This window comes from Pocillopora verrucosa, chromosome 8 (genome assembly GCF_036669915.1).
Source record: "Pocillopora verrucosa isolate sample1 chromosome 8, ASM3666991v2, whole genome shotgun sequence".
Taxonomy (NCBI): Eukaryota; Metazoa; Cnidaria; class Anthozoa; order Scleractinia; family Pocilloporidae; genus Pocillopora; species Pocillopora verrucosa.
The window spans coordinates 6476380-6483077 of NC_089319.1; positions in this window are offsets into that span (position 1 = coordinate 6476380).

Sequence of the window (6698 nt, forward strand, 5' to 3'; positions counted from 1 at the left end):
TTTTTCGTTCGTTCGCTCATCTGTTGAACGGATACCGTGGGGTATACATTGGAACTGGGGCGAGTATAGATTTAAGTTCTGCACAGTTCGATATGTTAATAAGACTCGAGTCAGGAAAACTAACTGACGCCCCAGATGACTGGAAAATTAATCCAAGACAAACCTAGTTTTCGACTTGTTTCCTCTCTGTTCAATTTCCTTTCGTTTTGAATCAAATTCTTGGAAGAAATGGATTTTATTTGCTGTAAGGCCCCTTGTTTAAATTGCCTTAAGGTTCAATGGCTATATGATAATTGTTTTTTCTTTTTCGGTCCAGGAGGTTTCCTAGCTAGCCTCGACCTTTTGTGCAGGGCATGATTTTCATGGTTTTCGTGAATTTTTTTGCGAAGTGCAAACTAAGCGTACTATTACACTTTCTCTGGAATGTTTGTATTCACGCTTGACGCACGTGATTCGACCAACTAGCCAATCATGTTTAGATCCTTGAACTTAACGTTGAGGTTGGCGTGGTCAATTTCCTTAGCACTAGTTCAACCTTTAATTAAGAAAGCAGTTGTGAAAATTTAATCGTTATGTACCTCTCAGCTCAAATAGGTTTTCTGATTGGAGGAGAACAAGTCGCGAGCCGTGAATCAAACCAACTTTCTAGGGTGAACAAAATTCACTAAGCCCCTTGGTAAACAACAACTTGAACTTTCGACTCTCACGGGATAAGGTCGTGCACCGTGAAACTGCAGCTAATGTGAGTGCCAGCTTGCGTAAAAAAATAATATTTTAGCAGTCATAACACTTTTGAAAATTAAAATTAAAGTGACTGGCCCCATGGGAAACAGTGAGAATTGCTTTCCTTTGACCCGCAGTGAAAACAAAACTCATTGTTTCCCCTACAGTCAGTTAGTCGCTTAATTTATCAACCTTGCCAGGTGTCTATTAGAATTGTCTGGAAGCGAGAGTAAACAATATTAGCAGGGTAGCTAGAATGCAAAAGATGAGAAAATAATTAGAGCATCGAAAGAAATATATATTTCTTAGCATATTGGCTTCGGTTATCAGATTTAACTAACACGGGTGCAAAACAGGAACACACAAAAACATGTATGGTACAACAGATATACCAACACATTATGAGTCATAAATGTACGAGTTTGAACGTGAGAAGGAATCCTGTCAATTTCATCACTGAAGAAAACTTTTAACCTTGAAATTACATCCTGTGGTTCTTTCAGTTTTCATTAGGCGAATTTAGCTTTGTTTGATGGGAAAAAGTTGCTCTGTATCCTGAATGCGACTAATTGAGAAAAGAAATCCGGATAGTAAAAACAATCCGAGTAATCTAGGTTTGTTTCTAATTAAATGCCCCCACGCTTTACTCAAATGTAAAGAAACGCTAACCCCAAGTCGTGATCAGTACTTTCGTGCAAAGTTGACTGATGCATAATTTATGTATCGGTTCTTAAGCTGTTTCTATTTTTTTCTTTTAATCATTGTCTCAAGTTTCATTAAAATTGTATAAAAAGTTGAAAAAAGAGTTTTTCGATACAAAAATACGAGAGGAGTGGAAGGAAACTGAAGGTAAGAATATACTGGTTTCAAGAAGATTGCTCTCTAAGTTTGATAACAACATAAATCTTGAATAGTCAGCCACTTCGATAAATACGTTTGAGTGAGAAGTATATATACAAAAGACCTTTACTACTGCATAAACGTGAGAAGAAAAGTCGAGGAAAAGTAAGAAAAGGAAGGTGAGTGTGAGTGAGAAACTCGATGTTTTTACTTACTATCGGGTGGGTAACTTGTGCAAGCCAGCGGACAAGAATTAATCCTTAACAGGAAAGATTCCTTTGTATGACTTGGTAGTTTAAAATAGCGCTCGTATTCTTTTGCTGAGTCAGACAAAGTGTAATTAGCAAAACCCTAAATTCACAATCAAAGCTATTTGTTGTATCTAAGAAGGGAGAAGGGCAACATTTGTCATCTGTTTTTCTTTCTTTCTCAAATTACAGGATGACAAGACATCTAGTTGGTTTCCATTTCTGTCCCGTTCTGTTGAGCGGTGTTGCTTTGTTTCTTGTGGCTTTCTGTTCGTCTTTACACACTGGTTTGAGCAGGGACGCGGTTTTCGAGAGAGTTGAAGGTAACACGTGAATGTGTTATACCTCCCAACACAGTGATATTTTTTTTCCGACGGGATGTGAATGTTTCAACTGCCATGAGCGAAAACTCGGATCGGATGACACAGATCTTGGCTGTGTCAATATAAACTTTACATGATCCCTCCCCCCCCCCCTAAATAAGGCTCTGTGACATTCTTGCAATCCTGTAGTAAATTTCCATTCTTCCCCCTTTATACTTTGTTGGCCACAGCAGTTCGCCCTAAAAAAAATATAAGATCGCCCCAAAATCGAGTAAAAACAACGGGAACTTTCTACGCGCAACTCTCATAACTCTCAGGGCTTCTTCTTATTCACCTTTGAACGATATCAAGAATCAAGACGACCTCTTAAGACAGGGTAATTAAGCACACATAAACTGCATTATTAAAGTATCCAAAATAAACTAAGTGATGAGAACATGAAACACGATTGTGTTGTTTTTCAAGGATTTGAGCTAATTGGTCACATCACCACGACATTATATGCTGACGAAATAAGCTGTGGATTGAGATGCCTTCAAGATGAAAACTGCCAATCTTACAACAGCAAGTCCGATGCTAATGATGCAAAGAAGGAATGTCAACTGAGTAATCAAACCAAAAAATCAAGTCCGGAAAACTTGAGGCGTAACCCACGTTCTACTTATTATCATAGAAGAGGTACTGTTGAGTAAAGTGCTTAACATTATGGAAAAGTTAGTGGAGGTGGGAGGGGGGGGGGGGGTACGAAGGGTCGGAGTATTTTGGTTGTCACAACAAAGTTTTCCTGATCCTTCCATAACGTTCCGAATTATTCTATCGATCTTCCTCATTGGCCGCCAATTTTCTTTAGTCCCACCTTTAAACTCTGTTAGCGACCACTGATCCCCTCTCCATTCCCTTTGAAAACAATGATATCCCCCCAAGACCCTGCCACCCCTCCCAACCCCTTTTTCCAAGTCAAAAATGGTGACCTATTTCTTACTTCTAATTAGCGCTTTTCAGAGCTCTCTCGTGTCACGTGTACATCCATTTATAATCTTTCCCGAGAGAATATGAAGTTTAAAATCTCTTCCTTTTCCTTATAATGATAGATTTTCCATTTTCTTAGTTTAAATTTAAATTTCCAAAATCAAGAGCTACGCGAAAGGAACTACTTATGGAATCAGACCTCTGTGGCGTGTTTTGTCTCTTAGTTTGATCCTCTCCTCGTTCCAAATGATTATTCTTCCCTCTTCCGATGTAGTTAAACGAGGTTGGGATTCTGCTCATCCGGCTTTCTCCTGTAAAGAAATTCTTGACTCTAGACACTCCAAAGGAGACGGGGAGTATTGGATCGACCCAGAGAAGAGTGGAAACCCTTTGAAGGTCTATTGTGACATGTCAAGATCTGGTGGTAAGAGAATGAATTGTTTTTTTGAGACACGAGAACTTCAACAGGAGTATATCTGACTTGGTAGAGTTGTTATTGGAACGTTCTGGTCTTGGCTATTCTTGCTTTCTTTACCAAGATCCTTATTATGTTTTGAATCAAAACTACAGCAGAATTCTCGAAAGTGATTGGTTATCATCAGCCGGCCGATTTGAACACTAATAGGACAGTGTACGTGTCATATTTGTAAATGAACAGTGTAATAGGACCGTTAAAGGGACAGTTAACGCGTCATGCCTGTATGAGGGGACAGAACGCGTCATGTGCGCGCGCTGTTGTCTCGCATTTCGCCGAGTAAACTGTTGTTTTTGGTTTTTCTGAAAACTTATAACCAATGTCTAGTTTCTTTCCCAAATTTTGTCATAGTTTTGATTAATTGGTAACAGGCCTTCTTGTTGTCCAATTCTGTCTGAAATCATACTCGTGATTAACAAATCGGACTCCCGCTTTGCGGTCGTACGATTCTGTAAATCACTCGTATGATTACAGACCCAATTGGACTCCACTCGGTCCTGTTACTATTTAATATGTCCAAAGTTCTAGTTACATGGATGTCACCAGATCATCTAGGTTTGTTTTATTTTAGGAGGTTGGCTTCTGGTGTCAAATGTTGAGTTCGGAAGTCCCTCTCCTAAGGTGTCAACTGAGACATCATACCGTGGAATAGGTAAGTCACATATGGTTCTGCAGAAAAGTGCCATGAAAGAGCTCAGAACACACTTGTCCTTCACTCAGCTGAGATTCCACTGCCGCAAGAAACAGGGACGCACATTCCACGTGGTCACAGCTTCCAACAGCTCAGGTGAAGCTGTGGTCCAGTACTTCAGCGGTCAGACAGATGAGCAACCGGACGCCTGTGGTTCGTTTGTGAGAGTGACGTTGGATGACGATTCCGAGTTAGCTGGCATTTGCAAAGATTGGGGTAAACTAAAAAGTGGAGAGCGCCAGGTTGGAAAGTGGGGACATGGTGAAGATCAAGAGAGGCTATACTGGTATCCCGTCTTGAAAAAAAACAATCAACTTAGGGTCCAACTGCATAACGATGTCGACCTCAGAAGATTGGACTGTGATGATAACTCCGGTCCCAATGATAGCACAAACGGCGATTTCTGGAGAGTCTTTGTTCGTTAGTTGTGTCTATCTGTACACCAAGCAACCCTTGACTGTGCGAATAACAGTAACAAACGAATAAAGCAAAATAAAGACAAATGCACCGTTACACTCATCAGGTTATAAGATTGTTTTTGTTTCCATTTCGGGGAAAGGGAAAGCAATCCTCACTGTTTCCCGTTGGGCCATTTATTTTAATTTTTATTTTTGAAAATATTTTCTCATACATCCCAAACCGAATATGACTGCAAAAATCACTTTTTGTACGTAGGCTGGCACACACTTTTGTCGCGGTTTCACGGTGAACAACCTTATCACGCGAGAGTCGAAAGTTAAAGTTGTTGTCTCCTCGGGGGCTTAGAGAATTTTGTTCACCCTAGAAAGTTAGTGTATTTTTATTCACGGCGCGTGACATATTCAACCGTCCAATCAAAAAACCTATTTGAGTTGAGAGATACATAACGATTACATTTTCACAACTGCTTAAATAAAAGGTTTAACTAGTGACCATGTCAACCTCAACGTTAAGTTGAAGGACTCTAAACATGATTGGCTAGTTGATCGGATCGCGAGCGTCGCACGTGAATACTAAAAATTCCAGAGGAAGGGGAAAGAATACTTTGCAGTTCGAAAAAAAATCACTACTGACACAAGAAAATTTCAACGACCTGTTTGATATGGTGGGAAGCCTTTGAGAAAAACCATGCTTAGCACAAGAGGTCGAGGGTAGCTGGGAAATCTCCCGGACAATAAAAAAGTAATCATACAGATTTTGACCTTCAACCCCTCGGGGACTGGGGAAGGGTTTTTTTCCACTTTTTAGACATGACACATGTTTGTTGTATTTATGTATTTATCGAGAGAGGATTGTCCGCTCATTTTTCTTGTTTTTAATTTAATCCTTACCGGCTTTACGCCTAACCATGGGAAGAATTCTCCATTTGACTACCTCAAGATAAAATAAGAATCTGAAATAAAAGGAAAGACAAAAATTCAGATAAAATGCATCATTTTACGCCACAGTACACTTACAGTCTAGACAGTCAGAACTATCGCTAGGAAACGTGATTAAGTGATTCATTGCTTTAAGCCGGCCAAACTGCAACTAGAGGGCGCTTAAAAACTATAAAAACTATAGGATTGTGACGTAAGACCCCACATAGACTGTTCCATTTCAAGCTTGACTTATCCATTTCACTTTTGTATTTTTGGCGGTTACGGCGTAAACCAACTGCTGTAACACTAAACCATTTCGGTTTCGGTTTGTACTAAAGCTTTTGTCGTCACGCTAAACCATTTCACTTTCCTTTGAGTAGGTTGATGCGTTACTAAGCCATTACGGCCTACTATCAACCATTTGCCGATAGCTTTAGCTATTTTACACTACTCTCGGTTGTGTCAAGTCACTGAACCAAAGTACAGCTAGCTGAACCGTTTATCATTTCGACACTGAGTTGAGTAACTTTTGCAAGCCAGCGGACAAGTTTTAATCCTTAGCAGGGAAGGTTCCTTTATATGAGCTGGTTGTTTAAAAAGCCCTCCGTATTCTTTCGCCGAGTCAGACAAAGTGTAATTAAGGGCGAATCCATGCAAAAATCGACCAAAATCGTCAATTCGTGGAGTGGTAGACCTAAGTAAGTATACAAACGCTCTGTAGTTTTTTATTCGAAATAACCGCTCGTTTTCAAGAAAAACGCGGAAAACCGTTTCAAGCCCCGCGGTCGATTTTTCCAGCCAAAAACAGGGTTGAAATTCATTACGATTCGCTTGACTCGCGTTTCAAAACAACCGCGCTAGAAAAAAAAATTTATTGCTAAAATTTTAAGTATAACTCGTCGTTAGCCCAGATATATAATATTTTTAGAATTACAACAATCTGAATAATTATAAAAAGCTAAAGCGTACAGCTACTTGTTGTTTACGCACGAGAATTAGTTGAAAAAAGCGACGATTTTCATCATGTGCCTTTGATCAGAATTTTTTAAGACTGAAGGTGAACACTTGAGTGCCTTCTTAATAAAGGAC